Source organism: Lagopus muta, chromosome 3 (genome assembly GCF_023343835.1).
Source record: "Lagopus muta isolate bLagMut1 chromosome 3, bLagMut1 primary, whole genome shotgun sequence".
In the NCBI taxonomy this organism is placed as follows: domain Eukaryota; kingdom Metazoa; phylum Chordata; class Aves; order Galliformes; family Phasianidae; genus Lagopus; species Lagopus muta.
Genome location: NC_064435.1, coordinates 4,151,964 through 4,167,584, shown reverse-complemented (window position 1 = coordinate 4,167,584; position 15,621 = coordinate 4,151,964). Strand labels below are relative to the sequence as shown.

Below are 15,621 nucleotides of genomic sequence, written 5' to 3'. Positions count from 1 at the left end.
ATTGATGCTGTGCAGAACTTTGAGAGCAGATCAGGAGAAACGGTTTGGGGAAGATTTGATTTTTGTCATCAAGTAATCAGCCCTATTTCTGCAAAAATGGCCCTCCCCAGTCCCAGTTAGACAGGAACTGGCTTGAATGGTTTGTTCTAAATGTGAACAAAATATTTTCTTCCAGCTGGCAAAAGTTTCCCCTCTCTTTTTCCCGTTAGTGGTTTTGGTCAGACCAGAAGCGCATGTTACAGAACCTGCCAGAAAAACAATGTTTTCATAATTGATATTTTCATAAATGCCTTTCAAAAATTTCCAGTCAGCATCCTTGGAGACAGAAATCCTCTCTTAAGCTCTACAACAGGTATTGAGCAGACATCAGTTCTTACCATCTACAGCTGGCTCTATCAACTCATTCTGTCCTTAACCTCCCTTCTGACAGGTCTCACAACCCTTTGGAGGTTTATTTTTCAGCAGTGCAAATCAGGCAAGCGGTGTGTTCCCCATATCCTTTCAGCGTGATCTGGTGGGGATGTGGATAGAACATGCCTGGAGAAGTGCAGTGAAGAATTTGGGAACTTTGGACACAGAGCTGAGTTCAGCTCAAGCTATTCTATGACTTTATGAGCTAATTTGGTAGGAAATATCTGGCTAATTTGGTAGGAAAAACCAACATAAAAATAATACTTTTCTGCTGGATGAACAGTGTGCTGGATGAACAGTTTGTATTCTTTTCTCCTCCTGGAAGTGACCTGTCAGCTTTGCCCTTTGATATTGATCCTTAATACTCTGCTGCACAAAATCTCCCTCTTCTGAGGGAGTGATTCTGTTTTGTAGGGGTTATCGGCTTTCTGTCGTCTCCTCTGGTTTGTTTTGAGCTTCACTTCCTAGAAATGAGATGCTGCTGTAAAGCTTCCCTTCTCTCCCTTCCTCCCACCCTGCTCTGCTTACTGCTAACCAAGAGTTCCTCAGGACCATTTCTTCTTACATTTCTGTGGCTTGTTGTAAACTGCAAAATTCAAGCAGTTTTCCTGGGGTTTAAGCAGATAGGGTGGCTCTCCACCATTTGGGTTGATGCATATTGAATGCCACGAAGTGTATATCCCAGAAGAGCCCTTTGCAGACCTCCACCTCTAGGCACTTATTTAACAAACTCATTGAATTTCATCTGCTCAGTGATTTTGATCTCCCTCTGAATTGCTGCTGAAACCCAGAAGTTTGAAAGTTATCACGGACAGGAGCATACAGTCCAACAGTTTATGAGAACACGCCAACTCATGTCTTTAGGCTTAAAATACAGAGATGGAGACAAGCTAATAAATCGTTTTTCCCAGTATTTCATAGAATCAGAGAATCACAGAATGGCCTGGGTTGAAAAGGACCACAATGATCATCTGGTTTCAACTCCCCTGCTATGTGCAGGGTCACCAGCCTCCAGACCAGGCTGCCCAGAGCCACATCCAGCCTGGCCTTGAATGCCTCCAGGGATGGGGCATTTCTCAGTCTTGGAGATGGAGACTCGTGCACCTGAAGCTGTTTGGCTCCAGCCCCAACTCTATGTGAATTCTGCACTTGAAGCCAGCCATAGGAAAGCATGCAGCTGGTGGTAACAGACCTCTGCTCACTGTGCTGATCATGGCAGGAAAAAAGAGAAGCTATTCAGCTGGTCCATGTCCATTTCCAACTCTGCTATTTGAACTTCAAGATACATCTAAAAGAATTCACACATTGTTGGGACAGATGTTCCACCACAGATCAAAACCACTGCGCAAGTGCAGAGATTCCCATTATTCTGGGAGTACCATTAGATAGTTTCTGTCTGCCTGTGTGTGTGTGTGTTGCAGTCACTGACTTCACTTTCTCCCAGTGACCTACTAGTATCTCTTGTCTCATGGAATTGAGTGTTGTTTGCTTGTTCACAGTTTCCTTTCCTTCCGTTATCCAGCAAAGAAAGTTCGCTTAAGTGCTTTTTGTGAACTCTTTCAAGATCCCCAGAAGGATGATACAGGAAACAGCGAGTTTCCTTTCTATACAAACTTCTAGGGTGTTCCCATAATAGTCTGGAATTTATCTGCACTCGACAGCCTGCAATTGGGCAAAAATTAATGAACTGTCAAGGGATCAGGCAAAACACAATTAACATATCAGAGAGGAGAGCTTGCAATAAAAAAGAGTCCTCCAGTTACATAGCACCTTTCATCCCAAAGCACAATACTCATGTTGCCAAACACTTTCCTTTCTACCCTTGTGTTTCCAATTACTTTACAAGTTGGCCATGCTTTAACCATTCAGCCTGAAATTTTCCATAATAGCTCTCTGCCTCGAGTTGTTTTTCTTTTTTTTTTCTTTTTAGAGGGGAGCAAAAGGGGAAAAATTACACACACACATACACACACGCACCTCAGCCCTTCACTAAATGTGCGCTCATTTTTCATGGAGATTAAAGCTAAAGAAGTAATTTTATGAATGTTTAAGCTTTGTGTCTCTTTATTTTGAAGAGCACTTCTGCGCTGCGGGAGGCTGGAACAGAAAGGAGACAATTGGCACAGAAGCTGAGCTGGGGATCGGAGCCTGTCTCTGTCTCTGTAAAAATGCATCTGGATTCTACATCCCAAACCACAGCCCAGCCTCTGCTTGCATGCATCAGAAGCGTGCCTGCACCTTGCTTTTAATGCTTGCTCACTGCAGACCCCCAGAAGCAGCCCCTGGTAAGCTCTACATCTGGATGGCGCAGGCAGAAGGAATTCTCGTCTTTCCCCATTTTACCCTGGCTGACCTGGTGCAGTGAGTGAGAGCTGGGAGGATTGTAGCACTGTAAGGGAGGGCAGGGCCTGCATTGAAAGCTGACAAGGTAGAAGCGTGAGTCATTAAAGAGCAAAGACCAAAGTATAAAGAAACAATTACTTAGATATTAAAAAAAAAAAGAAAAAAAAGCAGTTCTGGAAGGCACATTCTCCTGATGACTGACACTCCCTAGAAAAGCACCATGTTGTTCCAAATGTCTCCCACAAGGTGAATAAACCTTGCCAGAAATAATTGCAGATATGGGATTGTGTAATTGCTGAGTGCAGTGCAGGAACCTGTGCTTTCTGTCCCTTCACTTCCTTCATTTCAAGGCTGCACAGTGCTCAGGCCACTGGTGCTTGCATTGGCTGGAGCAGTCAGGGCAGCAGGAAAAAAAAAGAAAAATCTTCTTAGCAACAACTTCACAGCATCTGCTTTTTTCTAGCTCCATTCATAAAAGCAGCTAAACAAGGCAGGCCGCTTGGTGTACTCATTGCTGCGGGAAGCGGAAAGCTCTTGACTTGCTTGCCTGCAGATTTCATCCACTCATTGAGCAGTGAGCAAAATGGCTTTAAGCCACTTCAGGCTCTGGCACTCCCATTAGTATACTCCGGTTACGGAGATCAAGGGACTGCAAAGAGCAGCGTGACGTGGAGAGGATGCGGATAACAGCTTCGCTCCTTTCTGCAGCAGACAGTGAGTTTGGGGAGCAGGCAGCTGCCATCGTGGCGTGGTCTGAGCGGTCGGGTAGCACAGTGATGCTCCCACATCATGGGCCTTGTGTCAGTCAGTGCTAACAGCAGGGTGGCAGTGCCTTTCTTTAAGCAATAATTCATGGCTAATCAAAAATCAGACACTCAGTCTGCCGTAGAATAAAATCATTAGGGTTGGAAAAGACCACTAAGATCATCTAATCCAACCAGCAACCCATCACCACTGTGCCCACTAAACCATGTCCCTCAGTGCCACATATACTCACTTCTTGAACACCTCCAGGGACAGGACAGTGACCTCATCGCTTTCCTGAGCAGCCTGTTCCAATACCTCATCACTCCTTCTGAGAAGAAACTTTTCCTAATAGCCAACGTGAACCTCTTGAGCTGCAGTATGTTTGGCTCACAGGAGATAAGGTTAAAAGGGATGTGATCAGTCCCCAGAAATACCTGCAGCAGCAGCAGGTGCCAGGTCTTAGCAGGCTGCCTGATCTACTGTGTGAAGAGCTGCAGGACTCATTTGCTGGAGATAGAAATGAGAGACCTTCCCACTGGAAATAAGGATCAGAGGTTAATTAACTACAGGAATATCCAATCGAGAATGTGAATTCCTATCTGACAGCAGGGGGAATTCACTGAATATTTTAGAATAGGTCTGTTGTTCAATGAAGCTGCTTGCTGTGCTGTTGTGGAGGTACCTGCTGTGTACAGAGGGATGCTGAGGCTCCTGTCTTAAGTATCACAGAATCTAAAAGTAGTTGGTCCATCTGGTTCACCCCCTGCTCAAGAAGGGACACCTATAACCACTCTGCCCAGGATAATGTCCAGGTGGCTTTTGGAGATCTCCAGGGATGTAGATCTGGGTAACCTATTCCAGTGCCTGCCTGGTGCCCAGGAAGGAAGGCAGAAGATGAGATGGAATTTTCCTACCTGCAGTATTGCAACTCTGCCCCTAGCTGGTGGCTATGGAAAATCAACGTGCCCTGCTTGTGAGGAAGAGCCAAGAAGATCAGTGCTCAGAGGCTGTAAGAGTGCCAACCTACCAGTTTTGCTCTTCCCCCTCGGATGTCACCGGATCGCTGTCACATGAGTGCCGTGGGTGGGGGAATGCCCTGAGCATGGTGCTGTTGGCTGCACAGCCTGTTTTCTCACGTGGTAAGCCTATGAATACAGCCTGACGATTGCTTGAGGTGTAACAGACAGTTTGGATGCAAAACAGGAAAATATCTCAGGCTCAAAGCTGGGGCTGATTCCTTTTGGACATGGAGAGCCTGAGCCTTGAGCCCTGTCCCTGGGTATTTTGATCTCACCAGCCAGAAACCTATATGGATTTACACTTCCATATGCAACCGTTTGATAATCATGTTGCCATGGCTACACTTTAGTCTTGCAATAAATGTGTCATTTCACACATTTACATTAAAAGGAAGTCCAGGACATGAAGCTCTTGTGTAGCACAGCACGCTGGTCTCCCACTATGAGCACTTCCCAGTTGTAACACCCTATTATTGTATTCACTGTTTTTTTTTTGTTTGTTTGTTTGTTTTTAGGGGGTGAGGACTATGGAATAGGTTTGACAGCATGAAGATCATGAAGATGAAGTTCCCGAGTGCTCTGTGGTCTTGTCTACTTTAAGGCTTCCTCAGGGCACAGTTGTCCTGCTGGGGTCTCAGTTGTCCCTCAGGTGCCTCTTCCTAAATTCTCTCCTGAGCTTCCATCTTCTGATGGCTCCTTGTCCCGCATATAAGGACATGGGCAGCTTCTGTCTTGGTTTGAGCCTTTTTCTATCCTCTGGCCAGAAGCAATGGGCAGGGAAGTGCTATGTAGAAAGGTACAGGTAGTAAGGGTAGCAGAGGAGAGGCAGCACCTAAGGTAATTAAATACAATGCTGGTTGGCAGAGGTGCACTGTATGATGCAGATCTGATGCTGCACTGATGCCACTCTGCAGCATCATATCTGGAGAGGATTTTCCATCCAGGTTCTAACCTTGCTTTTTTTTTGAGCTGATTTAAACAGATTTTTCAGGAATTCAAAACTTGAACAGTTCTGCCTTGTTTTTTTTTTTTTTTCTCCTTATAGTAACAGTAGCTGGAGCATCATCAGCACAAAAGCAGCACTAGAAAGCTCTGCTCTCTTGTGACAGCAACAGGACTAGTGGGAATGGTGTGGAGGAGTTGGACATGATTATCTTTGTGGGTCCCTTCCAACTCAAGATATTCTGTGATTCTATGAAAACTCTGTTTTAGCCAAGCTGACCTTTAAATACTAATTAAACACCCATGGGATGATGTAGGAGAGAGAGGTCTAAGTGAGTATGTAGGGCAATAGGTGTCAAAAGATTTGCTCTGGAATAGAATGATGCTCTTATCAGCAGTGAGGATGCTGAATTTGCTCGTGTGGATGAGTGATCCCTGAAAAAAGAATCAAACACACATGCCTGTGTGACCCTTTATTCCCTAGAGGAGGGAATAAAGGAAGTGTATGAAAGAGAAATAAAGAGGGAGGAAGGTAATAAAGCAGAAGAAGATGCAGAAGCTGCAGGAAGACAAAATTTCATTGGAAAAGCTTGTCTGAATATGAGAAAGGCAGCTTGACAAGCCTGGGAGGGAATGATCATCAGCTTTGTCCAGGAACAAAGTGTCAGCCTGGCAAGTCTGGTTTTCAGTTTTAGGAATATGTGCAGCCCTGCACTGTAGAAGGAGATGTTGAATGGGCCTGGAGGAGGGGAACCTAGCTGTAGATGTCCCTGTTCATTGCAGGGGAGTTGGTCTAGGTGACCTTTAAAGGTTCCTTGCAACTCAAACGATTCTGTGATTCTATGATTCTAACCCTGGACTGAACCTGCAGTGTTTCTAGAGTGGGAAGTTCAGACCTGATTTACACTCCATCCATGACTAAGATAATGAGACGTTATATTATTTTTAATCATATCAGAGCATATCATAGTTTGTTTTTCTTCACTGTCAGAGCAATGAAATGTCTCCACAGGAGACTCCCAGTCCCCAGGGAGCACGCTGTGAGGATTTTTTTATACAGCATTTTTTGCCATCCAAGTTGATTGCTCTGAATGAGTGTTTCCTTACTGAGACCAAAATGAGCTAGCAGGAGGACTTGAAGTCTCACCAGACAGTCTATGTGTGCGTGTGTCAAGCGTGCATGTTCAGCTCTGGCCTCACCAGCATCCTGCAGGAACGTGCTAACCCACTGAGTTCCATTGACTGCTTTCAATTGATCGGTTGTGTAGAAACAAAGCAAGCAAAGTTTCTGCTCTCTCAGATGTCTCAGAGGGTGTCGGGTTTGCTGCAGCGTCTTGATCTTTTTCAACTGTTCCTCTACTTTTCTTTCTCTCTCCAGGGTGGCAGAGAAAAGTATTTTTGGGGACAGATAGCTGGCCAACAACAGGTAAGATCTTCTAGAAGAATGGACTTTCACCTGCTTTTTTATTCATTCTCAAAAGTGTAAGGGGCATCTCATAAAAATGCCACACAAGTAAGCACAGGAAGGGCGTACAGAACTATGAGCTGCCCTGTGAACATGAAAGCCATCATCAAGCCATTGTGTTTCCTGTTAGCCCAACAAGAAGTATGGCCGGGTCTCCTTCCTCATACTCCCCCAACCTTCCCCTTTTTTCTCCAGGGCATGGATAAAGCTTGGATAAAGCTTGCCTTTCCTTTTCACAGCTGCCAAATACTGCCTTTCCTGCTCAATTACCCCATTTTCAAACACCTCCCAGAGTTTGAATACTGTATTCCAAGGCATGGGGAGAGATAACTATAGACTTGGCCGTGGATGACCTTCATTCCCTGTGCAGCCGCTCCTCCTAGGAGTTAACTGTATGCAGCCAAAGCCAGAAGTACAGGGAGCAAGGAGAAGGAAGGAGAGGGTAAGCTGCAGCTAAACCCTGTCCTTGAATGTCTCTTCAGCCAGTGAGGAATGAGCTTTGTGCGCAGATGAACCCAAAAGGCACCACGGTTGTGCGTGAGGCATCTCACATCCAAGCGGGCCATGGTGGCCCCATCCCAAGTCCCTGAGCCGCCACACGCTCCGGCCGTGCTCCAAGGACCCTGGGGACTGCAATGGATCTGCTGCCAAGGCACCGAGCTCCCCTCCAGGCAACTGGAAGATGGCAAAAATGCTGTCTGGAGTGAGTGACCTGGATGTGTCTGCCCAGACTACACACAAAGAAGCGACGTGGGCCTGGCTCCCTCACTTACAGGCCTTTGTGCCTGTGCAACGTGTGGAGAGCCACAGCTCTTGCCCGGCTGCAGAAGAGGCCACTGTTCTGCTCGGCACAATGGACTTGTCAAAACGGTTGCCAAGAGCTTCCAGTCTCCCCGCCGTGTCTGCCAAAGCTTCCTGATAGTGGGCTGCTCTGCAGCCTAATGCTGTGTGCTGAGGAGAGATTCAAGTGCTTGGGATATTTAGATGAAAACTGTGGAGTATGTTAACAGCTGCCGCTGTTTCTTCGCTCCTGAGGCTCAGGGTTTGTGAACACAGGGTTCAAATACAATAGTCCCCAGCTAATGACATGGTTGTGATCCCAACCAGAAACTTCTCCTGTGCCTAACAATTAGCTAAAAATGTCAAATACTCCAAAATAGGTCTGAAAGAATGTATACAAGAGATGCATCAAGCTGATCCGTCTGCTTCCAGTATTGCACAGAGATACTGGTCCTTCTGCCTGTGCCTAACTACAGAGTGTGCTTTTCTCTCCGTTGTAAAACTGTACTATGAAACAGGTTTTGTAGAATCATAGACTTGAGTCAGAAGGGACCCTTAAAGGTCATTTAGTCCAGCTCTCCCGCAATGAACAGGGACATCTACATCTAGGCTATGTTGCTCAAAGCCCCCTCCAGTCCCACCTTGAATGTCTCAGAGGATGGGGCATCCACCACCTTTCTGGGCAACGTGTTCCCTTTAATGTAAGAAACTTCTACCTTATGTCCAAATCTCTCCTCTTTTAGTTTGGAAACGTTTCTCCTTGTCCTGTCACAAAAGACCCTGTTATAATGTGTCCCCTTCTTACAGTCCTCATTCAGATACTGAAAGGTTGCTATCAGGTCCCCCCAGAGCCTTTTCTTCTCCAAACATTCAGCATGACACATTGTGGATAAAGGGAAACACTCAATTTCTGCTCACTTTATTTGTTTGGGGCTCAAAATTAATTTGTTTGAGAGAGGTTAAAAGCGAAAGATTCGTTATGACCAAGCAAACTGAAGGTCACATTTGGATAAAAAAAAAGGGAGAAAGCAGATTTTATATAACCTAGACCTTTTTTTTTTGTGTGTGTGTGTGTGTGTGTTAAAATTAATGAACTTTTCAGGGTGATCAAATTTGGTCAAAGAATAACTAGAAGTTTTCTTTTTCTTTTTTTTACAGAATGAAACCACATGGGAAAATTTTATTTGGTTCTTTTGATTCAGTACTATTTTTCCCCTGATCTTCAAATTGGGCCAAAGGTTCCAAAGGGCAGACAGAGGAGATGGCCTAACTCCTTTGGAGACTGCGCACTGGGGTAGGTTGAACCTTCCCTGGGATCTTGCATGTGACTCTCAGATCCCATAAGCAGGTGGAGAGATGCTCTGGAGGATTTTGTAGGGCCAGGAAGAAGGATCTAGTGCCTGGAGTTTGCCTGTGGGCTGAAGGGGTTGAAGGCAAATTGAGGTTATGTGCTGGCATCCCGGCTGTCCCTGAGGTACCATCACATGGCTGAAGTTGATAAATTGGGTTAAATAAAACCTTAAAAACTCTGTTTTCACAGTGCCTCAAATTCAGAATGGCTATATTGAGCCAGTTGGGAAATATGTGGGACTTCAGTTATACCCAGAACCTTAAAGACACTGTCTGTGCTTCCTCCTTGGCCCTTTGATCACCAAGATCTTAGCTAAACCAGCAGACAATCCCACGGACTAATAGCTGATGTTGAGTGAACCTGAGCATAACTTGAGTGTATGTCAACTTCAAAGAATCAAGATGCCCTTCCTGGGGCGGCTATTCCTGTGATGAGAACAGGGAGGACACATTAGTAGACCTTTATGTATGTGCCAAACTGAAGGTCTGAGATCTCTGGAACGTTGGGATCTTGACTTGAGTAACCTGCTGCAGGTTAGCAGGGCTTGGGCCAGATGATCTTTAGATCTCCCTTCCATCCTCAGCCCTTTCGTGATTCTTTGACTTTGACAGAACTGATCACATCAGATAGGGTCAGTGAAACCTGCACTGGTTCAGTGCCAAATTTTGGTCCCTGACCCCCCTGAGGCTACATAACTCCCAGCCAGAGCAGAGACACCAAGTGGTACATGAGAGTCCTCTGAGCCTTTACAATTAGAAAAAGAAAACCTGGCAAATGCTGCTGTGCGGTGTTCAAGGAAAACCTGTTTGCGTGGGATGTGCTGGAAAAATTGCTCCGGAACGGTGCATTAGCATAGAAAAAAAATGGGCTGGCTGCTGTTCAGGTTAGTGTTTTCTTGCATGCGTGCAGCTGCTAGCAAGGTGTTTGTTGTGCATGTGCTAATTCCCGTTGCTCTGGGATGCTGGAAATGTTTGCCCTCACCTAGTTTTGATTACTTGATGTTTGGATCTGTCTGAAAGCAACTTGCTGGAGATTTCAGGGTAGATAGGGGCATTCAGTGGGTATCAGTCCAGGAAAGCAGTGAATCCAAAGGGAAGTTTGTTTCTGGTGCTCAATCACTTTTTGCAGCCAGAATAAATCACAGTGGGAAGATGGCAGGGCCAAAACATTATACCCACTTCCATGGCACATTAGGTACAGGTTTCCAATCCCTGTTAATCAAAGCTGTGACTATGCTTCAGAGATGGATGAAGAGATTCACTGTCATCCAGATCATTTGTTAACAGGCTCAGAATGACTGAAATTGGAAGGGCCCTCTTAGTCTATCTGGTCCAACCTCTGCTCAAGCAGAGACAACTCAGAGCAGGGTGCCAGGACCATGTCCAGGCAGCTTTTGAAGATCTCCAAGGGAAGACCCCATAACCTCACTGGGCAACCTGTGCCAGTGCTCTGTCACCTACACAGAACAAAAGCGCTTCTGGATGTTCAGAAGGAAACAGCATTAAGTTTTCAAGAAAAAAAATGGCAGGAACACCAAGATGTTAGCTGGAACCTCCTCCCAAGCACTGCTTGATGAACTGATGAATTATCTGCATGCCTGGTGCTGCGAAGAGACAGCCCTTGCTGCATCTCCATTTCTATCTCAGATGAAAACTGAAAGTAAAACACACCAGGAATGGCTCCTGCAAGCTGGAGAGCTGCAAGCTTTCCCTTATGTACCAATGTTATTCTCCTACCATAGGAGGTACCAATGTTATTCTCCTACCATTCTAGGCTAAAATCATCAGAACCATTGCTACAAGTGCCTGTAGCACTCAACTCCTTTGGTTTAAAATGCGAGGTCTAACAGAATTACAACTAGAATCATTGAGGTTGGAAAAGACCAGAAGATCATCTTGTCCAGCCATCAACTCATGACTGCTCTAGGCCATGGCCCTCAGTGCCACATCTATATTTTTTGTGAACACCTCCAGGAGCACTGACTCCACCACCTCCCTGGGCAGCCTGTTCTAGCACCTGACCACTCTTTTAGAGAAGTTTTTCTTAATATCCAACAATCTAACATCCCCTGGTGCAACTTGAGGCCATGCCCTCTTATCTATTTCTAGTTACCTGGGAGAAGACACCAACCCCCACCTCACCACAACCTCCTTTTGTGGAGTTGTAGAGAGCAGTAAGGCTGATTTTAGTATGGTTGTTCAGTACAGAGAACCCTTTAATTTAGCAACATTAAACAAAAAAAATCCAGACTGTGAATTTAGTGAAAAAAAAAAATGTAGTAAAAGCAAAAATTGTAGCAATCTGGGACAGGCTGCTACTGCCGCAGAATAAGTACCCTTCCACTGCTGAATATTTTGGTGCTGGTCACTCCTGATGCATTTAGCACAAGTATCAAGGTCCCTGGGAATCACTGCAGTTAGCTTGGACCCCCCTGTTCCCTGGAGATCAGACCTCAGACAGCATGCTGGAGGCCTCACTTCCTCACCTTTCATCCCAAAGGACAAGGACTGATATAGAATCATGGAATCAGAATCATTAATGTTGGAAAAGACCAATGAGAACACCTAGTTCAGCTGTCGACCCATCACTACCATTTGTGCCAGGGAAGGCAGTGAGAAGGGAAGGAAAGGGAGAGAAGGGAAGGGCTGTGCCAGATCTGCAGCATGTAGTGACCACGCAGGATTGATCCCTCCATTCACAGACAATGGAAGGATCAATCCTACATCCATCAATAGTGGCACTGGGCATCCAACACTGAATTTTTAGAAACAAGCTGTAGTTTTAGCTATGAGACATATGAGATGGGGAGCACCGACAGCACCAGGAGTAATTGTCATGTTAAACCCAGCTGGGCTTCTGTTTTTAAAAGCACAGCCCTGCATTATGCCTGGCATCACAGCTGTGATAAACCATTATATTTGACCAGCTGCAGTCAGCCTGGGGGTATAGAGAACATTTCTCACCTCCTCTCATCCCTCTTCTCCCCAATTCATGCACAAAAAAAACTCCCTGTAACTAAGCCTTTTCCTCCAACAGCAGTTTTGCTTGTATAAACATCATTTCTGTAAAGGGCCTGGCATTCAACCAGCACTGGATTCAGTAGTGCTCATCACCGTGGTTTATGGTCTTTTCAAAATGGGTACCATATCTGAATTTATTTTATTTTATTTTTTGAATAAGACAAGATGAAATTGATCTGTGTGATGCTGTGAGATGAAGATAACATTTCCGAACAGCAGCCTGATCTGCTAATTCTGCCTCTTACCTGGCTTCCCAGGCTGCCTCATTTAACTGCCAGCAGACATCCTCACCCCACATTAACCCCACAAAAAAGAGCTGCAGCAGAACCCACATAATTGCTTTTCTCATTCTGTATGCTACAATTTCCAGAGGGAACATTTCCTGCAGCAGCCAGATCTGCAATATCCATTATTTTCATGCAAGGAGTTGCTGTGCTGTATTCTCAGATGCCACCTTTCATCTCACACACTGCCTCCAGCAGCACCCAGCGGATGCAGTGTGCCCTTTTCCCATCCTCTCCTGGGCAAGCAACTCCAGTGCTCCGGACAGAGACAGTTTTCAGCAGCCACCCTGCAAGAGCTGCATCCCCCCTTGGAGCCAGGCGTGCAGCACTCACATGGCAGCAGTGCAGATCTCTTTGAGCAGCTCAGCTGCGACTCTTGTTTAACCTCGGCACTGAAATGAAGCACCAGCGCATCCAGCAGCAGACTTATCACTGCAGTTTCGCCGTGAGCAAATGCACCAACACAGCAAAGCAGCCACGCAGCCCACGCATCGGTGCAGGCAGCAGTGCGGGGGTTCCCTGCTATAAGGGGCAGCTGATCCGTCTGCTGCTGCTCTTGGCTTGATGCAGCAATTCGGTATTGCTAGCTAGTGGTTTCTCTCAGTGTTTAAAATAGCAGCAGGAACGTTCCCCATTGATTTATTCTCCTAGCACAGCTCGCAACCTGCCTGCATACGGCACATGAAAAAACACTCGCTTGTTTTCTCCCTGTGTAGGAGACTGGGGGAGGAAGCCCTGCAGACGCTTCTTGCCCGGCTGCTGATAAATCCCGACCCAATGGCATAAAGCAGGGGATGCTCGTGGCGCGCGGAGCTGATTCGCTGACTTACCCTTCATCTCTCCCAGGAATGCCGGGTGAAGAAGCCACGCTCTTGCTCCAGAAGGAAAGCAGAAGGAGCCCAGCAGCACCACTGCAGAGCCTGCTCAGAAGTTCGCTCCCTCTGCCACAGCATGTGGAGCTTGCCAGGTATAGCCTGGATGAGAACACCCAGTGCTTTTCCCAAGATGAATGAGATCAGCACATATTCAGGAAAGGAAAAAAAAAATCCTGCTAATATATGGGATGCTTTTTAACCCAGAGGTAAAGTGTTAGCTTACAAGTTCCTCTGCTTTAGGACTCGGGATTTTCAGGGGTAGATTTCATGGTGAGGGTGGAAGTCTCTCTTCTCCCTTTAGCGTTGCTGTTAAAAAAGCAAGCAAATGTTGTAGCCACAGGGTAGGCAAGATCCCTGTGCTCAGCAGTGTGAGATGTGAGATGTAGGACACACGAAGGGTACTGTCACAAGCTGTGGAGAAGCCTTTGCAACCTGCACACTGATGCTTTTGGCTCAAGCCCATAGCTCCCTGTTACAGGCACCACATGGCTGGAGCAGAGGGACCCTGACTCTGTTGATCTTTCCCAGGAAAGGTTGTTCACATTACGCTCTCTTCTGCATGGCTGCTTCACACCACTGCAGATCTGCAGGGTGCCTTTCTGCTGCCTGGTCCTTTCCATCAAGCATCTCTCAAGTCTCATTACCTGAAGCCTCCGACAGGGAGACAGGGGAAGGGCATGAGCTGCTTGATGGACTTGGATAGGAGCTAAAACCTTCTGGGGGCAGGAAGTAAAATGTTGTCGCATACATCTAAGGTATCTGTCCTTGTGTTGGGGGATCCTGAACTTGATGGTGAAAGAGGAGAAAGAGACATCACGCCATCCAGAGGGACATGGACAGGCTTGAAAAGTGGGACCACTTGAACCAAATGAGATTCAACAAGGCTAAGTGCAAGGTCTAAATGATTAGATGTTAGGAAGAAATTCTTCACTCAGAGAGTGGTGAGGCACTAGAACAGGTTGCCCAGAGAAGTTGTGGATACCCCATTCTTGGAGGTGTTCGAGGCTGGTTGGATGGGTTCCTGGGCAGCTTGATCTAGTGAGTATCAACCTGCAGACGAGGGTTGGAACTAGATGATCTTTAAGGTCTCTTCCAACCTAAGCCATTCTATGATTCTATGGTGATGCCTGCCTTGGTTAACAGTTGAGAACCTGCAGAATACAAGGTTGCATTTTCCTTTATCCTTTCTGAGATGAAAAGTGAGTGCATTGGAAGAAAAGGGTTTGCTCAGGATCAGGACACCAGGCTTGTTGGGTAGGAAACCAGGTTTGTTCTGCATCAGCAAAGCCAACAGGATTCCATGGGCACCTCATTGCTTGTGAAGTGCCTGTAAGCTTGGTGAATCCTGATCAGCATTGGTGGCAGGAGAATGGAGGGAGTCATGGAACAAAGTCATTCAAGGCCAGAGAAAATGCAGGAGAAAAGGCTAGTCAAGCTTAGACTTTAGAATTCCCTGAGAGGAAGCTATAGCGAGGTGGAGGTCAGATTCTTTTCCCAAGTAACTAATGGTAAGACAAGAGGAAATGGCCTTAAGTTGTGTCAGGGGATGTTCAGGTTGGATATTAGTTAAAATTTCTTCTCAGAAAGAGTGGTGAGGCATTGGAACAGGCTGCCCAGGGAGGTGGTGGAGTCACTGTCCCACTGTTCAAGAAGAGGGTAGATGTGGCACTGAAGGACATGGTTTAGTGGGCGTGATTGTGGTGGGGTGATGACTGGTCTGTATGATCTTAAGAAGTCTTTTCTAGTCTCTATGATTCTGTGATGGACACAGGCCCTGGACGTGGTCTTCTGGGTGCTGTGACCTCTGAAGTCCTAGCAGATCCTACACAGTGCCACGCAGGTCCCTTGGGCATGTGGGCAATGGGATGGTAGACCTGCCTTCAACCCAGGAGGCAGCCGTGGGCATGTTTGTTTGCAAGACTGAACCTAACCTACCTCAGGTAGGTGCTCCGATTAATTAGTCAATACATGTTAAGTGCTGCAAAGATTTAAGGCCCTGCTTAATCATTAAGTAATTCAATCATCGGTGGCTGCGTGGGTTGCCTGAGGCAGAGAGTGATGAATCAGCTGATTTCTGGCAAGTGCAAGGTGTGGAGGGAGAAAACTTTCCAAGGCTGGGTGACAGGACTGTAGGGATGGCAGCAATTACTGAGGCTGATGAGACTGAGAGCATTTATTATGACCTAAAAGACAGGTCAGAGCCTGAGCAGAATGGATGGTAAGGTCAATGAACTAACAGAAAAAACCTTAAAAGGCCAGCAGGAGCTTTGCTGAGCTCATCAGGCCAAGCCACTGTGGAAGATCAATGTTTGAAGCAAAAATGTATGACTGGCATTGGTAAAATGGGGAGATCTTGCTTGCCATCGATTGGTCTGTCCTACCTG

General features: G+C 46.3%; 1 protein-coding gene across 1 annotated transcript in view; it reads right to left on the bottom strand.

Moving 5' to 3' along the window:
- SLC45A4 (solute carrier family 45 member 4) overlaps window positions 1-13,428 on the bottom strand; it is an 86,388-nt gene extending 72,960 nt beyond the window's left edge. Inside the window, exon 1 of the mRNA XM_048940422.1 lies at window positions 13,193-13,428. The gene's annotated coding sequence lies outside the window, so the exon portion shown is untranslated. The remainder of the gene's footprint in view (window positions 1-13,192) is intronic.
- Window positions 13,429-15,621: the final 2,193 nt, after the last annotated feature.